This window comes from Caretta caretta, chromosome 11, assembly GCF_965140235.1.
Source record: "Caretta caretta isolate rCarCar2 chromosome 11, rCarCar1.hap1, whole genome shotgun sequence".
Classification (NCBI taxonomy): domain Eukaryota; kingdom Metazoa; phylum Chordata; order Testudines; family Cheloniidae; genus Caretta; species Caretta caretta.
In genome coordinates this window covers 4986336-5010543 of record NC_134216.1, presented here as the reverse complement: position 1 = coordinate 5010543, position 24208 = coordinate 4986336, and the positions used below count along the sequence as shown (strand labels likewise).

The following is a 24208-nucleotide window of genomic DNA, read 5'->3' as shown; positions in this document are numbered from 1 at the left end:
ATAGGCGACAAACATTCACCTCTCTTGCTCTCCCCCTGCCCCCATCACACACTAACTACACTGGGGATGTATTGTCTGTGAGGATGTGTACGCTGGAATTCGTTTAGCCTGCAAAGCATTTCTGATTACCTTATCTTATTGCCCCAAGTTGCAAGACATTGAAATGGAGTCTCATCTCTTCCTGGGACCACATTTTCTATGTTTGGAAATGGTAAAGGTGAGCACTCCAACCTGTACCGTATGCATCTGTGATCACTGTCTTTAGAGGTGCAGGGGTGGAGGAAGAGTACCCTTATCTAAATATTCAGGGAGTCTGTCCACTAGTTTTGCGATAAAAGGATATGAGCTGGGACTATAATATGCATGTCCAGCTGAGGTGTCTCAGGGCAATACACGGACCTCAGCTAGCCCTGTAATGGGCGTAGGTGAAGTCTAGCTAGTAAATGCAAGCCTGCATATGACCTGTTTGAGATAAAGTCTCAATGTGATGGATTTATCTCGAAGCTAGAGATGATTATCTGGCTCTGTAGCTGAAATCTCTCCTCTGGAAGGTATGCCTTTGCTAATTTGAAGTCAATTATAGCTCCTATGACCTCTATCCTCTGCGAATGGTTGAGCAATAACTTTCTGTAGCTCACTATCAGGCTCAACTCCCTGAACAGGTTGCAGATGGTCTCATGAGGCCTGTCCGATCAGCCAATCATCTAGATATAGACAGACATTAATTACTTGCCTCTACGTGTGTGGCCACCAAGGCTAGGCATTGTATGAAGACTCTTGGAGCCACAGGGAGCACGAATGGCAGTATCTTGTACTGATAATGATTGGACCCTACTACAAAATGCAGATGCTTCCTGTGGGCTTGACGGATCACAATATGGAAGTATGCATCCTTGAGGTCTAGAGCCACTAACCAGTCTTGTCTCATGCCTATAAAGAAGGGATGGTGGAGGCTAGCATTATTATTTATCCTTTGTATTATCGTAGTGCCTAGGAGCCACAGTCATGGACCAGGACTCCACTGTGGTAGGTGCTGTACAAACAGAACATATCTGAGACTGTGTGTATAATTCTTTAGTCCTTTCAGATCAAGGATAGGAGAAACACCCCATCTCTTTTTGGAGTAAGAAAATATCACAAGTAGAAACCTTTTGGCCTGACTTCCAGAGATGGCAAAGCAGGGCAGCCACTTTTCAGTTGATTTTTGTGAGACGGTTCCCTGAAGAATGATGGGGAAGCTGGTGGGTAGGATGCAGGGACTGGAATTGTTGAAAATAGTCTACTCTGAGACTGGAGTCTGAAGTGTTTCCATCTCAAGACCAGGGTATTGTTACCTAGTGATATCAGAGTGGCTCTGGAGTCCTACACTGAATGCAAAGCCTCATCAGTTCAGTTGCTGAATAGGTCTGTGCGCTCAAGAGCAAGTCCTCTACGGTATTTTGTACTACTTTTGGTACACTGGATGGTTGGTGCCACAAAGCCTTCCTCATTGTAACTGCCACAGCCATGGACCAAGATATGGTGTCAGTGTAGAGATTTTTAAGATAACAGTTGATGTTCAGAGATTATGGCTTTAATTCCTCCCTGGTTTCTTAAGGAAGTTTGTTGAAAAAAAGGGGGACCCTTGCCCCATGTAAAGAAATCATACTTCGTGACTATAACTTGGTATTTTGCTGTTCATAATTGGAGAGCAGCAGAGAAGTAAGCCTTTCCCCTAACCCCCTTCCCACTATCTGGAGAAATTTAGCTTTTTCAGATCTTCTGGAATGGCTCTTGGAAGGTCAGGTTGTCTAGCTTTCCCTTAGACTACAGAGATTCCAGGGGCAGTTAGGTATAAAACGGTCTGAAGTCCCTCTGGAACACTAGATAACATTTTTTCCACTCTTTTTGCAGTTGGGGCAAGGTAGATGGCGTTTGCCAGAGCTTTTGCTGGCTCCAAAATGCCCTTCTTAACAGTCATTACTATCCTGCCCAGAATACAGAAGTGCAAGGTATCAAATAATTTGTGCACCTTTTCTTTGATTACTGAAGTCTCAATTTCTAAGGCATCAGCAATCCAAGAGAGCAAGTTTTGAAGGCTCTGAAACAGTTAGGTGCTGGTATCAGGGATGATGAAACTCCATCAAGAGAGGACTGTGGATATTTAGAAGAGACTGATGGACACTGATCTGGTGGTTCAGGATCAGTTTCTTTTTTGTCTTTCAGTAAATTATGAATTGAGAACTTCAGTAACTCAGCCAGAGGTTATCGGTCTATTACAGGAGTGGAAGAGTGAGGTTCTCTGGCATGAAATGTTCAGGAGGACAGACTAGACGATCCTGATGGTCCCTTCTGGCCTTAAAGTCTATGAATCTAATTCATCCTCCTTCTTATGCTGTTTAATAGGCACTGGCAGAGGCGCAGAAGGATGTCTTGAAATACGCCTGTAGGAAGTCATGGATTCCGTGACTTTCCGGGACCTCTGTGACTTTTGCAGCAGCTGTTGCAACTGATCTCCGGGCCACCTGAGCAGCTTGGGCAGCCCCCAGGCTAGCCACACCGGCCGCAGCTGGGGCAGTCCCGGGCCACCCCCTGCCCCAGAGCACCCAAGCAATATGTCTTCATTATTTTTATTCTTGCACACTATATGCAGAAATTCAACAGATTCAGTTTAAAAAAAACTTAAAGGAAAGTTATCTTCTCATCTCCCTTATAGTTTGCTCACTCAAGAAAACACATGCCTCACATTTTGCACACCTAACAGGGTAGTAGTGACTTCCTTTGAATGTGGAAACAGGAAGTGCTTGGGACAGTAGCAAGAAGCATGGGACAAAATGTTTCTCAGTTTCTGCAGGGAAAGAGAAGCACAGAAGATATACATATATCAACTTTCTTTTAAATTTTACAAGGCTAACAAAGTTCTGCTTCATAAACATTCAACAGCAAAAATATTTAAAGGTAATTTAGAGGGGCCATCAACTTGAAATGTTTACATTTTTAATTAAAGTAGTTTTAAGGACTCTCTCTCTCTCTGCAAGTCTTCCTGCCAATTTATTATTTTACAAACATGTTTTCCTATTTTTTTTAAAAAAGCTTTTTTCTCCCTATTGCTGTCTGAAAAATCCACATAAACAGGGAAGACTGACTACTGAAAAGTAGTTGAATTGCATGTCTGTGAAGTGTTCTCCAATCTGAAAAGTCAAGTTGAAAAAGAAAAACATTTAACTAATCTTTCAATACTAGTAATCTTTAGGGGATACTTGTAACATAAGATTTAAAAAATAAAGGAGGCCAACGGTTATCTTTCAGTTAGATGACACTCAAATATTAACACGTGATTATACTTTAAAAATTACACCAGTTCCAAGTTTGTTTCCCCAATGATTCAGTACCAAATTGCTTTCATTTTCCAAACTGTTAATGCTGCAAACTTATCCTGTGATCTGAAAGACAAGTTTTGTTTTGCTTTTCTTGCTGTATACATCAGAAGAAACAATCTGCAAGTCAAATTCTGCCCTTAGTTACATGGCTTGGATCGGTTTAATAAAGCAGGATTTGACTTTGTAAATGTAACTTTCTGTCGGTGTGAACCAGAAGAATCCATCTCTCTCAGCTATATTGGATCTGCAGTGCTAAGAGAAGTTAAAAGCAGTAAAAGTTTACTTAGAGAACCAAGAACCAAATACAAGTAGGAAGACAACATATCCTCATTTTGCTTCTTTCACACATTTCCCACACTCCATCATCGGAAGTCCTAGGGACAGGATCCTTGTTTTGGTATTTAGGAGACATGTATAAAACACTTTCTGGTATTGTTTTAGATACACTTTTTTTTCTTCTTCAATCAATAAAATACAAGAACACCAGATAGGATTAGGAAGAAACCTATGGGAAGTTGTTCTATAACTATGCAGTTAAGGGATTATCCGATGCTCTGAAGCAAGAATGTTTAAATCCCTATTCATTTTTATCAATTCTAGTAAAATGTAACCATTCTGGCTACTGTTCCGATTCCTCACACTGATTCACTATTCCAACATGATTTTAGCAGCCAATATTCTCATAAAGCCCTGAAGTTAGAAATTCACACTGTAGTATGCTTTTAGAAGGCATACAATAGTGTTCTAGTTCTAACTTATGGAGTCCACTAGAGTGGAAGCTTAGAGTCAAGAAAGAAATGCGATATACAATCAGAACACTGGCTTCTCAAATTTCCAATGGTGCACAGTATTAGTTTTTCTAGTTCTTGCGGTTCCTGAGATCTCTGGAATGGTCACTAGTCTCTTGGCCCAGAAGTATTATTTTGGCACTGGTCCACTACTTCAAGGAAATCCTGGACCAGTGTCATTTTCAATCCATACTGTGTTTACAGTTGCATCAGTAATTGTGTATCCATTTTTACAGAGTTATAAAACCAAGTGAAGCAGCATGCAATGGATTAAAACTCTGCAATACATATTTTAAACATCTGCAAACTGGGATTTAAATTTAATTTCTCATTTGAAAGTTTTATTTGGTGCTCATGAATGGTGCCAAACTGACAGTTTTGGAGTCTCAAGACTTTTATTCACAGAACAGCTACAACACAGGCCACAGCAGTGAATAAAACAGCCTTAACCCTGATGTGAAGGGAGTTCTCGTAAGGGAGATAGGGTAGTTCATAGAGTTCAAACCTTCACCTCAAAAAAATATTAACTAGGATGCCAGATGTGGAAATGGTTTGTGAACTGAACATCAGCCCACTAGGAAGTGGGCCAAGACCATGAACCCATTTTATGCAGGCCAACATACATCCACCACTACTGCACAACAGATTGGGCTAGACTTTAACCAGGATAAAAGCTGAAATATTCTACACCTGGTTACAAATTACTTAAGTATTCAGTGCTGCTTTTTTTTTTTTTTAAATGTAGTATTTATATATTAGCAAATAAAATATACTTAGGGATAGTGCACCCAACCCCTCAAAAGCATGGAAAGAAGAAGTTATGGGAAAAGACTTGTGCGTTCCTTTCCACCTTCACATTGCCTACAAAACAGTCACCAACACTCCAATGCTCCATAAGGCTTTAAGGTATGTGTTGGGAAAGCAATACATACCCCAACTTCAAACTTACATTCCAATGCAAAATCTTAAGGGCCCACATTTGCTTTTATATCAGTTATATCAACAGATCAGCATGTATGAATGACTGTCACACTTTCTATGTATTTGGAAGTTATTTTGCCTTAATGTAGCTGACATTAGCTTGCTGTTCTGGCTAAAAACTAATAAAATACTTTACTGTCCTATACTCCCAACACATTTATGATTCCAGGACTCAGTACGAGGAACAATGTGGCCAAAGGACAGGGTCCCAGAGCATTTTAGATTTCTTGCAAAAGTGGTACAAAGAAAAGTGAGATGCTGCAGTGAAAAAAATACATAAAGGGATGATGGATGGATTCATGACTTCATCAAGAGCAAGTCATGCCTAACTAATTTAATTGCCTTCGATGATGAGATAACTGGCTCTGTGGATGAGGGGAAAGCAGTGGACGTGTTGTCCCTTGACTTTAGCAAAGCTTTTGACATGGTCTCCCACAGTATTCTTGCCAGTAAGTTAAAGAAGTATGGACTGGACAAATGGAATACAAGGTGGACAGAAAGCTGACTAGATTGTCAGGCTCAACGGGTAGTGATCAATGGCTCCATGTCTAGTTTGCAGCCGGTATCAAGCGGAGTGCCCCAAGGGTTGGTCCTCGGGCTGGTTTTGTTCAACATCTTCCTTAATGATCTGGAGGATGGTGTGGATTGCAGATGACACTAAACTAAGGAGAAATAGATACGCTGGAGGGTAGGGATAGGATACAGAGGGCCCTAGATAAATTGGAGGATTGGGCCAAAAGAAATCTGATGAGGTTCAACAAGGACAAGTGCAGAGTCCTGCACTTAGGACAGAAGAATCCCATGCACCGCTACAGACTAGGGACCGAATGGCTAGGCAGCAGTTCTGCAGAAAAGGACCTAGGGGTTATAGTAAATGAGAAGCTGGATATGAGTCAACAGTGTGCCGTTGTTGCCAAGAAGGCCAATGGCATTTTTGAGATGTATAAGTAGGGGCATTACCAGCAGATCGAGGGACGTGATCATTCCCCTCTATTCGACATTGGTGAGGCTTCATCTGGAGTACTGTGTCCAGTTTTCGGCCCCACACTACAAGAAGGATGTGGAAAAATTGGAAAACGTCCAGTGGAGGGCAACAAAAATGACTAGGGGACTGGAACACATGACTTATGAGGAGAGGCTGAGGGAACTGGGATTGTTTAGTCTGCAGAAGAGAAGAATGAGGGGGGATTTGGTCGCTGCTTTCAACTACCTGAAAAGGGGTTCCGAAGAGGATGGATCTAGACTGTTCTCAGTGGTAGTGGATGACAGAACGAGGAGTAATGGTCTCAAGCTGCAGTGGGGGAAGTTTAGGTTGGATATTAGGAAAAACTTTTTCACTAGGAGAGTGGTGAAACACTGGAAGTTTTTAAGGTCAGGCTTAACAAAGCCCTGCCTGGGATGATTTAGTTGGGGATTGGTCCTGCTTTGAGCAGGGGGTTGGACTAGATGACGACCTGAGGTCCCTTCCAACCCTGATATTCTATGATTTTTAAAATTCTTATTCTCTGTATTGATTCATTTTTCACTGAACCATTAAAAATTCAAACAGTGACCAGTTTATTCTATGTTTTGGTTTTTGCCATTTCAATTAGATTTTTACAAAATGAAGAACTCTACCACTACTACTGCAACATAACAATTGCGACACAGTGACATTAATCTGTCAGTAATTGGACAATGAATATAGAGTGACTTTTTAAAATCAACCATATTCAAGCAGTCAGAACCTGCTTTTCAAAAATGTGTAGGGTACGAATTCCCCACCACTCTGCGATAAAACACGTCTGCTGCTTTCTTTAGTTCCCTGAAGAAGTTGGTAGGGATGTCAACATTTTAATTTCCTTTGTTACTGTGGTTGTCAGCAGAGTCAGATGTTCTAATTTTATATTCATTATCTGAGTGTTTGCTAGTCTCCAGCTGCTCTGCTGAAATGTAAAATCTTCACTCCAAGGTGAAATTCTGGTTCCCATTTGCATAGATTTGCCTCCATAGTGCTGAAAACTGTCAGCATTTAGATGGTTTAACTTTTCTTAAATTCTTTCTGCACCAGCAGCCCGTCCAATAGTTTTAGCTTAATCACCATCTACACTGAGTTATCATTTATATCCAAGATGACAAATCCCCTCCCATGCTTTCCTTAACGACCACCGTTGGTATTTGTTTTGTTCTTGGACACGATTCTCTATCGGTACTGCCCTCAATCTGCCCCATAAGGACAATTGTCTGACTCACTATCCCTTCCACTAAGGCCAGGTCTACCCTAGAAACTTTTGTTGATATAATGTCAGTTCAGAGTGTGATTTTTATGATGTTTTATAATGGCAAAAGCGCTATTTTAGGCACCAACTATAGCAAAACAAGTGTTTTGCCACTATAGCTTGTTTGGGAAACCGTTATAAGCTATACCAGCAAAAGCACATTTTTCCTCAAGAGAACCTGTTTCTATACTGGGAGGGTTTGTCAGTACACCTATATCACCACACCTTTACTAGTGTAAACTAGACCCAAGTTTAGAAGTCCCAGGGGTAGGGTGTTTTTGGAAAGGGTTGTGGAATAGTAGGAACTGTGTTTTTCCACATCATCATCCATTTGTTAACTCATCCAAGTGAGGGGATCCAACTCCTATTGCACCTGTGCTCCTGCAAAGAAGTGGTCCCTTCATAAGCATCAGCAGTTCAAAACAGATTTGAACGTCATTATTCAAACCATAGGGGCTATCTAACTATTGTTACTGTGCTTAGCAGGGGCGCATTTCTTTGGTGTCCTTTGCTGCTGTGCATACTCAGAGATGCAAATTATGAAGGGGGTGCTGGGAAAGAAACAAGCGACAAAAGAGACATAAAAACCAAGGTCTGCCGGAAGCAAGGCAGTGACAAGGAGAGAAACAGATCCCCATGTAAATGGACATTAGCATACATAAAATGATTTCACACTCAGCTGACACCAGGAACTAAACAACTTAATCTCTTGGCAAGTACACCTATTTTATAAGCATACAATATTTGACAAATGTGAACATGCAATAAGAGACTTCCAACTAATATGCACAAAAGATGAGTTAAGGGTGTATATGCCATCTTAATTTTGTCATTTTGTGACTTCAGCGCTCAACTCGTGTATGTGTGTATTTTGCATTTTCTATCTTTACTGCACTTATATAACACTTGTTCATCTTGAGGTCTAGGAGGACTTTACAAAGATAAGAAAGAATACTTTAAAGCACCAAACTCAGGAGAGAGAGTTGTGTGTGTACACAGGAGGGAGGTTAGAAGCGACACCTGATTAAGAGCCCAAGTTAACTGCACAGTGAAGACGTGCTCTCACAGGCCAAAGATCTAGGTTCTGTTCCAGGCAGCAAGTCACTTAAACCACGATGTTCCAGTTTCCCCAACTGTGAAAAGGGGTAATATTTAATAGTTGAGACAACCTGCCTGGTCCTGCACAAGTCATAACAAGAGCATTCTTGCCCCAGAGATCTACTTCCAGTTTGCAAGCTGACTTCGAAAAACAAGATGTATAAGGAGATCCAGGGGAGGGTTCTTGGGCAAACAGCAAAATAAAAAGATATAAGAATATTTACTTAAGTGAGGTGTTAGGCCTCACTTAAGTAAGTTCACAATAAGCAAAAAGTATTACGGCCAATTAGTGGAAGAAGTGAACAGAATTCAAGTCCTCTGGACTCTCAAGCCCTAAAGCCAGTGCTTCTCAATGACCAGTCCATGGACCGGCACCAGTACCAGAGATCTCCCTGACACAGTTTAGGAAGGCAGCAAGCTAATCCCTGATAATCAAAAAGGTTGAGATACTATGCCCTAGGCTATGCGGGTTATTTTAGTGAGAAGAACAGCAATAGACAACTGATCATCAGGCAGTGGGATTTTCAAAAGCACTCCCTATTGTTCTAACCATTGAAGTCAATGGAAGTTTTACCATTGACTTCAGAGACCAGAGTTAGTCCAATGCTAAATGCTTTTGAAAATCCCACCATAGATTCCTGAAACATCTGTAATGTCCTTATTCATAAGTTGAATTTAAAATCAGAAATATAGGCCTGGACAGAAATTCAAGAAGTCACCTAGGCTATGGCTACACTACAGCTTATGTCAGCACAATTTATGCCACTCCCCCAACTGACATAAATGAATCACCCCCAAGTGACATAAATTACACCGACATAAGTGCCAGTGTGGACAACGCTACTGCTCCTCGCAGAGGCTGGGGTAATTAAGCAGGCAGGAAAGCTCTCTCCCATCGGCTTAGAGTGGCTAATTCGGGAATTTATAGTGGCAAAGCTGTGCCCCTAGTCCAGCCCCCTGCACCGTGGCAGGCCCAAGTAGACCATCCCTGACAGGCGTTTGTCTAACCTATTCTTAAAAACCCCAAATGATGGGGATTCCACAACCTCCCCTGGTAACATATTCCAGAGCTTATATATTCTTGTAGTTATAAAGTTATTTCTAATATCTAACCTAAATCTCTCTTGCTGCAGATTAAGCCCATTAGCTCTTGTCCTATCTTCAGTGGACATGGGGACCAACTGATCGTTGTCCTCTTTGTAACAGCCCTTTAAGACTTATCAGGTCCCGTCTGTCTTCTTTCCTGAAGACTAAATAGTTTTTTTTAAAACCTCTCCTTACATCATTTTTGTTGCTCTTCTCTGGACTCTTTCCAATACGGCCAGATCTTTCTTTAACTTACAGCAGTTCAAGTTAAAATAAATGTCAATGATCACAACTATCAAATCGCAACCAATTTCCTCTGGAATAAGGTGATGAACTACTCTTCAAAGGCGAGCTATAACAGTCAAATTATCACCATTTTTACTATAATCATACTCAGAAAAAGAATGTTAAAGGTTTTTCTTTCCTCTCAGAAGTTGCTGAACCATTTTACCCTCAGAATTAAAAAAAGAAAAAGAAAATGTTCACCTTAGGGCACAGATGAAGCATGGAAAATTTAAGCCTCAAAGGTGATTACAATGACTAGTTGATGACAAATTTATAACAAACTGTTTTGCAACTAGAATTATAGACAAAAAGGCATTCTTTAAAAGTGAAAGTTAAATACTAGTGAGGAAAATAGAAAGGCGCATAAATTCTGGCAAATGAAGTGTAAAAATATAATTAGGGAGTCCAAAAGAGAATTTGAAGACCAGCTAGCCAAAAAGAAATAGCTTCTCCCCCCCACCCCCAAAAAAAAAATTAAGTACATCAGAAGCAGGAAGCCTGCTAAACAACCAGTAGGGCAACTGGACGATTGAGATGCTAAAGGAGCACTCAAGGACGATAAGGTCATTGCTGAGAAACTAAATGAATTCTTTGCTTCGGTCTTCACGGCTGAGGATGTGAAGGAGATTCCCAAAACTGAGCCATTCTTTTTAGGTGACAAATCTGAGGAAATGTCGCAGATTGAGGTGTCAGAGGAAGTTTTGGAACAAACTCATAAACTAAACAGTAATAAGTCACCAGGACCAGATGGCATTCACCCAAGAGTTCTGAAGGAACTCTAACGTGAAACTACAGGACTACTAACTGTAGTTTGTAACCTATCATTTAAATCAGCTTCTGTACCAAATGACTGGAGGATAACTAATGTGACGCCAATTTTTTAAAAGGGCTCTAGAGGTGATCCTGACAATTACAGGCTGGTAAGCCTTACTTCAGTACTGGGCAAACTCGCTGAAACTATAGTAAAAAGTAAAATTGTCAGATACATAGATGAACACAGTTTGTTGGAGAATAGTCAACATGCTTTTTGTAATGGGAAATCATGCCTCACTAATCTACTAGAATTCTCTGAGGGGATCAACAAGCATGTGAACAAAGGGGACCAAGTGGATATAGTGTACTTAGATTTTCAGAAAGCCTTTGGCAAGGTCCCTCGCCGAAGGCTCTTAAGCAAAGTAAGCTGTCATGGGATAAAGAGGGAAGGTCCTGTCATGGATTGGTAACTGGTTAAAAGAAAACAAAGGGTAGGAATAAATGGTCAGTTTTCAGAATGGAGAGAAGTAAATAGTGGTGTCCCCCTGGGGTCTGTTCTAGGCGCAGTCCTTTTCAACATATTCATGAATGATCTCGAAAAAGGGGGAAACAGGGAGGTGGCAAAATTTGCAGATGATACAAAACTACTCAAGATAGTTAAGTCCTAAGCAGACTGTGAAGAGCTACAAAAGGATCTCTCAAAACTGGGTGATTGAATTTCATCTGCCGTATTGTTGCCCAATGTTGATAAATGCAAAGTAATGCACATTGGAAAACATAATTCCCACTATACATATAAAATGATGGGGTCTAAATTGGCTGTTACCACTGAAGGAGATCTGGGAGTCATTGTGGATAGTTCTCTGAAAACATCCACTCAATGTGCAGCGGCAGTCAAAAAAACTAACAGAATGTTGGGCATCATTAAGAAAGGGATAGATAATAAGACCGCAAATATCATATTGCCTCTATATAATTCCATGGTACTCCCACATCTTGAATACTCCATGCAGATGGGATCGCCAAATCTCAAAAAAGATACATCGGAATTGGAAAAGGTTCAGAAAAGGGCAACAAAAATGATTAGGGGTATGGAACGGCTGCCATCTGAGAAAAGATGAATAAGACTGGGACTTTTCAGCTTTGAAAAGAGACGACTTAGAGGGGATAAGATAGAGGTTTATAAAATCATGACTGGTGTGGAGAAAGTAAATAAGGAAGTGTTATTTACTCCTTCTCATAACACAAGACCTAGGGGCCACCAAATGAAATTAATAGGCAGCAGGTTTAAAACAAACAAAAGGAAGTATTTTTTCCACACAATGCACAGTCAACCTGTGGAACTCCTTGCCAGAGGATGTTGTGACCCTCCCCAGCCCTGTGCAAATGAGCGAGTGAGGGTGGGGGAGAGGGAGCTGCAGAGGATGGAGTGAGTGGGGTGGGGCCTCGGAGAAGGCGTAGGGCAAGGGCGTTCGGTTTTGTGCGATTAGAAAGTTGGCAATCCCATGTGAAGGCCAAGACTATACATAACACGGTTCAAAAAAAGAACTAGATAAGTTCGTGGAAGATAGGTCGATCAATAGCTATTAGCCAGGATGGGCAGGGATGGGGTCTTTAGCCTTTGTTTGCCAGAAGTTGGGAATGGGCGACAGGGGGTGGATCACTTGATGATTACCGTTTCTGTTCACTCCCTCTGGGGCACCTAGCATTGGCCACTGTCGGAAGACAGGATACTGGGCTAGATGGACCTTTGGTCTGACCCAGTATGGCCGATCTTATGTTTTTATTCATCATTGCTATAATAAAGTCCAATTGCTTTTGCCCAATTTTTCCAAATTTAAGATATCTAGCACTGAGTGTTAAATATAGTCTATTTAACATAATATATAGTCTATTTAACACACACACAGTAAATATACCCCTTTTATTTGCCTTCCATAAAATAATCTTTTGTTGTGGTGGTTTTGGGTTTTTTTGTGTGGGAGAAGTTAGAAAAAAGTTACTCTGTTCACATTTTATTATACTTTCAATTTAAGAACATAAGAACAGCCATACTGGGTCAGATCAAAGGTCCATCTAGCCCAGTAATCTGCCTTCCGACATATATTACACTTTACAAACAATAATCTTCACCTTCATGATACTATGTTGAAATGTGATATCACAAATATTACCATTTTGAGTCCAGGGGATGTTCAGTAGTTTTGACATATCGGGTCTGTAAACAAGTCCCATCAAAACACACTGTTACACTTAATTCATAACTGAAAATGTAATCCTATAATTTATAAAAGTCAGCCTGTAGTCAAATTTACATAAAATATAACACAGATGAAGATGGTTAACAAATACCCTTGAAACTACTAAATACATGGAACCTCCCCCAAGAAGGTTTCTCCAAGCATATGTATCAATACTACAAAGTTTTCATACCACATCTGACTTGAACCAATTATTTATAAACAGTAGCTGAGGAAAGGTTAACAGAAGAAAAACCCAAGAACAGTACTGGCAACATGCGTGAAGGAAATTTACAGAGTGACTGATTTTCTAGCCCTCTAAAGCACAAACTTTATGTTTACAATAAAACAAAGCATGCTTCTGTATCTAGCTACAGTCATTTTTAAAGATTCAAAGCTCTAGACTCTGAATAACTTTCCTAGGAACCACATAAAAGAAGCAGAGATGGAATTATAACCAAATTGTAAAGTCTATTTACCTCACATTTTTACTTTAACTACACATCTACATATTTGTACAAATATTATATTAAACTGTGTATATATAAATTCAATGTGTGTTTATGCAAGGTTTTTTTACTCCACAAGAGCATTAAAATATCTTAAACGAAAACAGCATTATTGCAACATTATATGGTGACAAATTTTAAGAATTGAGGAAGTTCTCTCAAACCTCAGTTGTCTCCAAAATATGCACATTTACATGTAAGCAGTGTTATTGTAGCCATGTCAGTCCAAGGATATTAGAGGGAAAAGATGGATGAGGTACATTAGCATCTCAGAGTTATGACGAACACCAGAGTTACGAACTTACCGGTCAAACACACACCTCATTTGGAACCAGAAGTACACAGACAGCAGCAGAGACAAAAAATAATAATACAGTACAGTACTGTGTTAAATGTAAACTACTACAAAAGTCAAATCTTTTTTTTAAACTTTCCTTTGATAAGTTAAAGAAACTGTTTCTGTGCTCATTTAAATTAAGATGGTTAAAAGCAGTATTCTTCTTCTGCATAGTAAAGTTTCAAAGCTGTATTAAGTCAATGTTCAGTTGTAAACTTTTGAAAGAACCATAACATTTTGTTCAAAGTTACAAACATTTCCGAGTTATGAACAAGCTCTATTGCTGAGGTGCTCATAACTCTGAGGTTCTACTGTAATATCTTTATTGGACCAACTTCTGTTGGAGAGAGAGAGAAGCTTTTGAGCTTACACAGAGCTCTTTTTCAAGCCTGGAAAATTAACTCAGGTATGTCTACATGGCAAAGAAAAACCCGTGGCTGGCCTGTGCCAGCCAACTCAGGCTCACGGCAGTTTCACTGCTGCGTAGACCCTGTGAGGGTCCTACAGCCAGGGCTTCAGCCTGAGCCTGGAAGTCTACACAGCACTGAAATAGCCCCCCAGACCAAACCCTGTGAGCCAGAGTCAGCTGGCATGGGCCAGTCAGGGATTTTCTTTGCTGTGCAGACATTGACGCAGAGTGTCACTGCTAAATACAAGGTGGAACAGACTGTTTAGCATAAAGAAAAGGAGGACTTGTGGCACCTTAGAGACTCAAATTTATTTGAGCATAAGCTTTCGTGAGCTGTAGCTCACTTCATCGGATGTATCCTCACGAAGCTTATGTAGCTCACGAAAGCTTATGCTCAAATAAATTTGTTAGTCTCTAAGGTGCCGCAAGTCCTCCTTTTCTTTTTGCAGATACAGTCTGCTACTCTGAAACCTGTTTAGCATAAGTAGTTAACATATTTCAAGGAACCATTCAAGGTTAAGTGGCCCATTAGCACCCCTCCAGTCAGGGATGAAAGGAAGGAGTGTGGGGGAAAGCAGCTGGGCAGTGGTTGTTAGTGGGTTACATATTGTTGTAATAAGCCATAAATCCAGTAAGTCTACGCAGTCCAGGGCCGTAACTAGGGAGGAGTGAGCGGGGCAGTCGCCCAGGGTGCAAAGCCACAGGGGGGTAGTTTCACAGACACAGGATCACCGCACAGACACTTCTAGTCTCTGTATCTACGCAGCCTGGCAGGCCAGAGGCTGATCACGTGCCTGGCTCTACAGCCCCGCCACAACCATTTCTTTCCCCCCCTGGACCCCCAAGCCATGTCCCCTCCTGTACAGATCCTGCTTGGCTCTGCCCCTTCCCCCTCATGTAAATTCTAGTCCCACTGCTGGACAAGAAGCCCCAACTCCTCCCCACTGCCCCACCCATCTATCTGCTCCTCCTCAGGTAGGTGCTGGCCTCCCCTTACCACAACCCCCTCCCCCGATCCTCCTCAGGTAAGTGCCAGCCCCACCTCCTCCTCTCCCCCCGCCCAAGACCACAGCCCCAGCCTGTTTGGAGGCCAGAAGCCAAAGCCGGGCAGTGCAGGTCAGCTGCTACACAGGCTAGTGCCATGGTCTGGATAGCCACAGCGCTCCCCCATCTCCTCCTCCTGCTGAGTCTGCTAGTGCCCGGAGCTGTGGCTGCACCTGAGCGCGGCACCACTCTTTGACTGCTTGCAGCCAGTATGAGCCGCCCAGGCAGGGAGACCCAGCTCCAGGGCCAGCAGAGCCCTTGGGGAGCAGTTACCACAGGGTGCAGGGCCCAGAAGCCCAGGGCAGAGTGAATCAGTCTGGGCTGCTGTGGGAAGCTCTGGACCCTCCACCTGCCCTGGGCAGCGTGCCACAGCAGAGACACGGGCAGGGGGCTGCTCTCCGGCCTCCCTCTGCCCCTCAGCTGCTGAAATGAAAGGACCTCCCCCGCTTCAAGTGAGACCCGGGGTGTTACTAGCTGAAGGGCTTGCCCACTCCCTGTTACAAACCCCCTTCTCAGCAGGCCCCGCCTGGCCGTGGGACAGGTGGCAGCTGCCTGGCCATGGCAGGGTTGGTCCCAGCCTTTCACCCCACATCACAATTCCACCTTGAACCTGACCTCTGACTAGGAGCAGCAATGGCCCAGTGGCCTGAGCACAGGGACGGGAATAGCCTTGGTGCTGTGCCCAGCTCTCCCATTATTTGCTCATGACCTTCTGATTACTCAATTTTAATCAAAGTGGACACTGATTTGGAGGTGATCACCCATAAATGCCACTTTTGGAAGATGTTGGCATTCAGTGCAGTGCCTCTGGAAATCAGGCATAAAGTGTCCCCAGTTAGGCATCCAAAATTACTGACAGCACATTAAAAGTTTTGCTCTGAAACTCCACCTCAGTTACTCCATCTGTAAAAGGGGAACAATGCTTGAAACTTCTGTCAAAACCCCTGACATCTACTGATGAAAAGTTCTATTTAAGTGCAAATAATAGTATTAAAATTAGAATCTATGCACACAGTGGTTCTTTTATTAACGGTCTTCCAAGGGTCCAGGGAAAAAATAATTTTCCTACTACAAGTGGTAGTAGGTAATAGTTAAATTGTTTTCAAACATATCCTGTTACAAACACTTCCCATCCCAGACCTCTCACCTCCCATTCCCTACAGAAACTCAGGGCTTGTCTACACTGGCAATTTACAGCGCTGCAACTTTTTCGCTTAGCAGTGTGAAAAAACACCCCCCTGAGAGCAGCAAGTTTAAGCGCTGTAAAGCAACAGTGTAGACAACTGGGAGCTACGCCCCTTGTGGAGGTGGTTTTTTAAAGAGCGCCAGGAGAGCTCTCTCCCAACACTGTGCCGCAACTACACAAGGTGCGGCAGCACTTTAGCATTGCCAGCGTAGACTAGCCCTTAGTAATGTTTGGTTAACTGAAGAAGTAATGTAAAGGCATTATTAAAGATACAGGTTTCAGAGGAACAGCCGTGTTAGTCTGTATTCGCAAAAAGAAAAGGAGTACTTGTGGCACCTTAGAGACTAACCAATTTATTTGAGCATGAGCTCATGCTCAAATAAATTGGTTAGTCTCTAAGGTGCCACAAGTACTCCTTTTCTTTTTATTAAAGATACAGGATCAAAATAAGCTTGCTTTAATTCGGTAGGTAGGTATGCATGGTTTCTTCCAGTCTGCTGTTTAATTTTAAAATATTCCTAGCCATTACAGTTGTGAAGAGTGTTCTGAATATAAACGTGATGCAGTGGTGTCATGCTGGGTTTGCAAAAAGCAGCTCCACTGCCCCAGCTGCTGCTCAGAACTTTCCCAAGCAGCAGCACAATGAAACTTGGGACATTCTGGCTACTGTCAGTGATGCTGTATAGAACTCTGGGGGTAGTAATGACAACGAGCTGCAAAGGAAAGCTATGTGAAGCCCTAGTTTTGTGTTTGTTAGTACCATATCTTTCCACACAAACCACTTTGATTCAAGACCACAAAACGGCATGGAGAGATTAGTCTTCTTGTGTGTTAGAAAACACAAACTCTTCTTTGAAAATTGTCCATAGGGATGCCCATTCTGAGAAAAATATGCTCCCAGAAACCTCTAGTAAGCGGCAGCTATGGAGGGTCACTAATGCTGGTTAATCTTCTAAGAAAAGGGATTCACAGAGTAACTATGGGAAGAACAACTCACTCACTCATATGGATCCACCCTCTTTGACCACCTTCCCCATTTTTTAAGTCTCCAGTTAAGGATTCAAGAACTAACAGAGTGAACTAAAACACAAATCGGACCCCTCTTGCTCTCAAAACCAGAGAGAGGGAGAAGGATGAGAAAGCACAGGGACATAACCAGGGTGGGGCAAGCAGGGCAGCCGCCCAGGGCACAGAGCAACGGGGCGGAAAAATGACAAAAGAATGGTAGCGGGGCTGATACACTCCCTCACCCTTTGGAAGCGGGGCAGAGGTGCGTTACAGCCCCACCGCTGAGTCAGTAGTACAGCCCTGGCTATCGGGGCAGTGCAGCCTAGGGGCCAGAGTCAGTAGTGGTGGTGAGCTGGGCCACCACTCTGGGGTGGGTGGTGGCCAGGATAGGAGGACCTGGGCCTGCCCTCTCCACCGGACAGCTTGGTGGGGATCCTACCAAAACATGATGAGCCCGTCTATGGTTCTACAACTGCTTCCCTGCAACATTTCCCTGAGTCACTTCCTAACCGATTCTCTGCAGTTTGCTGTCTCTGAGTCTCCACAGTCTCTCCCCTCTCTGCGGGATCCCGAGCCCGTTGTGTCGAGGTCCATCTGCGTCTTGCTGGCCTCCTGTTCCTGGAGTGCAGGCGGTCCTACCACAGGAGTCAGTTGTGCACCTCCTTCCTCATCGGCGGTCAGTCCCAACTGAGCTGCTCTGCTGCCTTTTATACCCTGTCTCCAGCTGGAACATAGCCAGCAGAGCCACAGGGGCATGGCCTCCTTGGCCCAGAGGGGAGGATTAATCCCTGCTGCATGCAGGGCTGATGCACTCAGTCACACACCCTCTTCCTTAAGATAGCATCTGGGAGCGGTCTTCCTTGCCCTTCTTCCCCTCCCTCACGGGAGAAGTCATCTACATTTGCATTGGCCTTCCCTGGCCAGTGCAGCACACGGAAAGCATAAGGTTGGAGGGAGAGGTACTACCGCATAATTCACACATTGGTTTCCTTCGTACTATGGATCCGTCGGAGGGGTGCGTGGTCAGTTACCAAAAGAAAGGGGTTCTCTAAGAGGTAATACCTTAAGGTGTCGACCGCACACTTAACGGCAAGGGCCTCTTGTTCTACCGTGGAGTAGTGGGTCTCCCGGGGCAACAACTTGCGGCTGAGGTACAGGATTGGGTGCTCCTCCCCTTCTAGTTCTTGTGACAACACTGCTCCCCGTCCTGCCTCCGAAGTATCTGTTTCAAGGATGAAAGGTTTTGGGAAGTCAGGCTGGGACACCACTGGCTCTCGTAGGGCTTGGAAGATGGCCTCACAGTCCTCTGACCACTGGACTTTCCGTAGTTGGGAGTTTTTTGTCAAGTTCATCAGTGGAGTGGCAAGTGTGGTGAAGTTGAGCACAGATGGTAGTAGTACGCAGCCAGCCCTAAGAATTTCCGTACTTGTCCCTTTGTCGTGGGGGTGGGGTAGTTCCATAAGGCCTGCACCTTTTCCATTAAGGAGCATAGCTTTCCCTTACCCACAGTGTAGCCCAGTTAAGTCACCACCCGCTGGCCTAAATTACACTTGGCCAGGTTCGCGGTGAGGCCCGTGACTCCCAGGGCTTGCAGTACGCTGATGAAATGTTCCTTTCAGCCCACGCTATAGTCAACAATATCGTCGATGTACACAGCAGCATACGAATTATGGAGGCTCAGTATTTGGTTCATAAGCCATTGGAAGGTGGCTGCAGCCCCATGCAACCCAAAAGGCATCATGGGGGACTGGTATCTTCTTGGGGAGCAGACGGTGGTTATTTCTCACTTTCTGTCCAGGGATGGTGGCGATGTGATGGCTTCTCACATTCGTTCACATTCACACATTCGTTCTCCCTGACCAGGTTGGCAAGATGGACGGGAAGGCTGACATTAGCGGTCATATCTGATCCTGCTATTCGGGGTTGAGCTACTGGATGATTGCCACTGGCCCTGATTCAGAGGGTTTGTCGGCCAGCAGCCCCAACTCAGGTTCCAGGAGATATAGTGCAATCATCAGGCCTTCCCAATCCTTCCAGACCTTGAGGAGGTTCACGTGGTAAACCTGTGCGCCTCTCCTGAGTCCTGGTAGCTGTATCTTGTAGTTAACAGGCCCAACCTATCTAGTTACCTTGTAGGGGCCCTGACACTTGGCCAGCAGCTTAGACTCTGAGGAGGGTAACAACAACAGGACTTGGTCTCCAGGCTCAAAGGTCCTCATCTTCATTCCCCTGTTGTACTGGCTCTCTTGGGCACATTGGGCCCGCAACAGGTTCTACCATGCCAAGGTACCCAAGATAGGGGGACCCACGTCCACACTCTCCACCGGGTCCTAACTGCCACCAGCTCGTCAGGAATCCTACCGAAACACGCTGAGCCTATCTATGGTTCTACAACCGCTTCCCTGCAACATTTCCCTGGGTCGCTTCCTACCGGATTCTTTGCAGTTTCCTGTCTCTGGATCTCCCTGGTCTCTCCCCTCTCTGTGGTATCCCGAGCCTGTGTGTCAGGTTCCGTCTGCGACTTGCTGGCCTACGCTTCCTGGAGTGCAGGTGGTCCTACACCAGGAGTCAGTAGTTCACCTCCTTTCTTATCGGCGGTCAGCCCTAACTGAGCTGCTCTGCTGCCTTTTATATCATCTCCCCAGCTGGAGCATACCCAGCAGAGCCACGGGGGCGTGCCCTCCTTGGCCCAGAAAGAAGGATTAACCCCTGCTGCACCAGTGCTGATACATCCCATCACAGAGTGCAAACATGTTTACTCACCCTTGGTGCTAAAATGCCTAGTTATGACTCTGATGCAATCCATAATTTTTAGTGTCCACCAAAGTTATGAATTATCTATATGGTAAGGGACTGAACTTCTGCCCCACCACAGACCTAATATGATGCTAATGTGGAGAACTAAGAGTTTTCCCACCAACTCCACCTCAAAGAATTATTTCACAACAATGACACTCTACTCACAGTTACCACGTCCCCACGGATATCATAAGGAAAAAAGTGATCTAGCTGACCACCACAGAGCAGATGAAACCACACTCTTGATCGTTACATTGATTGCTTCAGGAAAAAAAATCTTAAACAAACATCACATCAACCAAAATCTCTCCAGCTCCAAGAGGACAGCTACACAGTCCCTGAAATCTAACCACCAGACAGTGATCAAACCAGCAGACAAAAGAAGGCACCACTGTAGTCCTCAACTATGACGACTACATTAATGAGGCCAACCAACAAGTCTCCAACACCACCTTCTATGAAGAACTAAAGGTGACTTCAGACCACAATTTCCCCAGGAATTTAAGGATATCAAATCCTTCCCCAAACAACTCCAAGAGAAACTCTACAAACTCATCTCCCACAAACCTGCTCCGGGGAACTTTTACATGCTTCCTAAGATACACAAACAAGAGAACCCAGGCAGACCCACCAGATCTAACCATGGCACTCTTACTGAAGGAATATCAGCACTGTTAGAAACCATCCTCAAACCTCTCATCACACAAAGGTTCAGCTTCCTCCAAGACACTGACTTCCTCCACAAACAACACAACATTAAAAACCGCAGTCAGAACAGCATTCTTGCCACTATGTATATGTCACCTCCCTATACACTACGCACTGTAAGATTTCTAGATACTTGAACACTGTTGTTATTTCTAAACAAAGTTTCCTTTCACACTTTCATTTAGAACTCTCTCAAACAACTGGAGACAAACTATTTAAAAACGAGGATATTTTCTTCACAATAGCCCTCCATTAATGTCATGTAAACAAATGATACAAAGAATTTCACAAGACAAACAGGATATACATATTTTCTCCAAATATAAGTCAATTTGTAAAATACCAGCTTGTCATTCTGCTTTATGAAAACCTAGATGGCCCTTTTACTCTGTATTTAGTGACACTAACAACTGACATTACCAGTTTGCTTCAATATGTCCTATGTCGTGGTTAGAAGAAAAGGAGTACTTGTGGCACCTTAGAGACTAACCAATTTATTTGAGCATGAGCTTTCGTGAGCTACAGCTCACTTCATCGGATGCAATAAATTGGTTAGTCTCTAAGGTGCCACAAGTACTCCTTTTCTTTTTGCGAATACAGACTAACACGGCTGTTACTCTGAAATATGTCGTGGTTGTTACTGAAACAAATGTCCAGGGAAAAAACCAAGTATTAGTTACGAGATGTTCACATTTTTAAATACTGTGTGTGTGTGTGTGTGTCTGTGTGTGGAGAGAGAGAGAGAGAGAGAGAAAGAACAGTGTATATCAAAGAAAATATCAATTTCCCATATTTCTTACTATGTTGCTGTTAATGAGGGAGTTTTTTTAGTCTCAGAAACATTCTATAAAAAATTTCATCATTGTAATGTAGCGTCCAGAGTCTTTCCTAACAACTTCTTCATTTTCTCCTCCCTCCAACAAAATAAATGAATCACAGAATTTTCTGCTATTCCCCCCCTTCCCTAACAAGTGCCACTCCACAAGAGAATACAAGATGTTTTGCTAGACAAGCATGTAGACCTTCATCTTGCAAATACTAAGCCGTTGCCACATATGTAGCAGTGAATTTCTGAAGGCCTCTTGTACTCAGCAAAATACTGCATTGTTTTAAAGTGAATCTCACAATTTAGAGCTATTTGTATATACCATAAGCTCCCCTTCTATCAAAGATGCAAGACAGACTTCCCTTATCCTCTTCAACACTCCCCACAAATAGAACTTTAATGATATAATATCCATAATTGCTTAGCACCTTTCATGCTTTGATCTTTAAAACCAAAAATCTTGTGGCAAACCTTTAAAAATTTGTTTGCCAAGAAAAAGCAGAAGCCAAGGAAATACCTTACATGTATTGCAATGCACTTCACAACTGAGAGGGAAAAAAGAACCTAATGTTCTCTCTTTTCCGACAAAAATACCTGCTGATAGCTAGCCCACATAAACAGCTACAGTGCTGCCACCATCACAGAACTCTTTAAAGGAATGAGACTTAAAGGAAGGAGACTACTTATCTCAATGATGGCATACTGTCAAAAGCCTAAGTGACATTATAATTAAATATTATGTATTTTTTTTTATAAAACACCCAATTCCATCAAGGCTCTATAATTACAACGTAAACAAACACACACAAAAGCCACAAACAACTAATTTATTGTGCTATTTTGTTTAAACAGCTTTGTTACTTGGTCTAGGGGTAGCCCTGTTACTGTTTGTTTGTAGTAACCCACAAGATATGTTTCAGAGCAGCAGCCGTGTTAGTGTGTATCCGCAAAAAGAAAAGAAGTACTTGTAGCACCTTAGAGACTAACAAATTTATTTGAGCATAAGCATACTGGTCACTTTCCGGGCATTCAGGAAGGAGCGCTTTGCTGTGAAGAACTCAGCTCATCAAGAACGCCCCCCCCCATCAAGACCCCCCCATAGTTGGGGACTGGTCCTGCGTTGAGCAGGGGGTTGGACTAGGTGACCTCCTCAGGTCCCTTCCATCCCTGACATTCTGGGATTCTATGATCACCTGACACCAACATGTCATCCCCAAACTGATGGCTCTGGACTCTCTACTCCTCATTGTCTTCTGCACCCCCTAGACTGCTGGGGTGTCATCCCCCCCAAACCCACCACTGCAATTCAGCAGCTCAGTGGCTCCCCCCCCCCACACTCCACCTCGGCAGCTCACGTTCCCCCGCCACACACATACTCAGGGTCCCCCTCCCCCACCAGCTAAGGCTCTTCCCCCCAACCCCCACCCCGGACAGCTAAATGGCTCCCCCTCACCACGGCAACTCAGGGGCCCCTCCCTCTCCCTTCCCCCCAGCTGGGCAGCTCAGACACCCCCCCATACACACATTCAGGCCCCCCCTCCCGCAGGCAAGCCCCCTCCGGACCTCGGCACCCCCCTCTCCCTCCACACCTGCCACACACCTACCTGGGTCCCAGCCGAGCCCCGAGTGGGGGTGAGGAAGCCGTTGGTGCCCGAGCCCAGGGAGCCCCCCCACAGCTCCCTGCCCGGTGCAGGCCCGGGGGACGCGGGTGAGGAGCAGGCTCGGGGGGGGGGGGCGCAGCCAGGTTTCCGGGCACAGGCGGGGGGGGGGGGGCGCGGGCAGGACCCTGCAGCCCGCCTGCCCCTAGCCCCCCGGGGCGGCGGGACTGGGGGGCCTATCGGCGGGGGTGACGGCAGACGAGGCCGCAGCAGGAGACACCCGGGAGAAGGCGGGCGGGCCAGAGGCCGGAGTGGGGGCGAAGATGGGGAGCGAGCTGCCAAAGGGAGGGCGCCCGCCACCCCTCACGCGGATCGAGGGCAGAAGGGGCGGGGGGGGGGGGGGGAGCGACCCTTCAACGTGAGGCGCCCGCGACCGCCGCTACCGTCCCCGCTGAAAGCGCCACCTCCTCCACCCAGAAACTCGTGACGTAAACCGCAGGGGCCGTCAAAGCCGGGGCCTACGGGGCGGGGAGCGCTTGAGGAGAACGTCATCCCGCCAGACAAGACCTGTAGGCGCACGCACAGCACGCCAGCCCTCTCGCGCTCCTCACAACGCGACCTGAGAACGCTGGGGGGGGGGGGTAACGCGACCCCCGGTGGCGCATGCGCAGTGGGAAAGCCACCCGTTGTTCCGATTCCGGCGCGTGCGCCTGAAGAGCGGCGCGGGAGGCTTCTGTCAAAGCTTCTTCATAGGGGGGGTCGTTGAAAGAACCTGTCTTCGCAGCATCTCGCTGTGCGCATGCGCAATTAAGACTCCCCTGAGGCGCCAGAATGATGCCCTGTGACCCTTGGGAGGCCTGCAGGAGCTGTGGCAGGGCAGCTGGGGGCTGGGTTCTCACTAGCTGCCCTTGGGCCACCATTGGCCTTAGCCTACTG

General features: G+C 44.6%; 1 protein-coding gene across 1 annotated transcript in view; it reads right to left on the bottom strand.

Moving 5' to 3' along the window:
- MAP3K2 (mitogen-activated protein kinase kinase kinase 2) overlaps nt 1-23754 on the bottom strand; it is a 92542-nt gene extending 68788 nt beyond the window's left edge. The window contains exon 1 of the mRNA XM_048869189.2: nt 23279-23754. The gene's annotated coding sequence lies outside the window, so the exon portion shown is untranslated. The remainder of the gene's footprint in view (nt 1-23278) is intronic.
- Nucleotides 23755-24208: the final 454 nt, after the last annotated feature.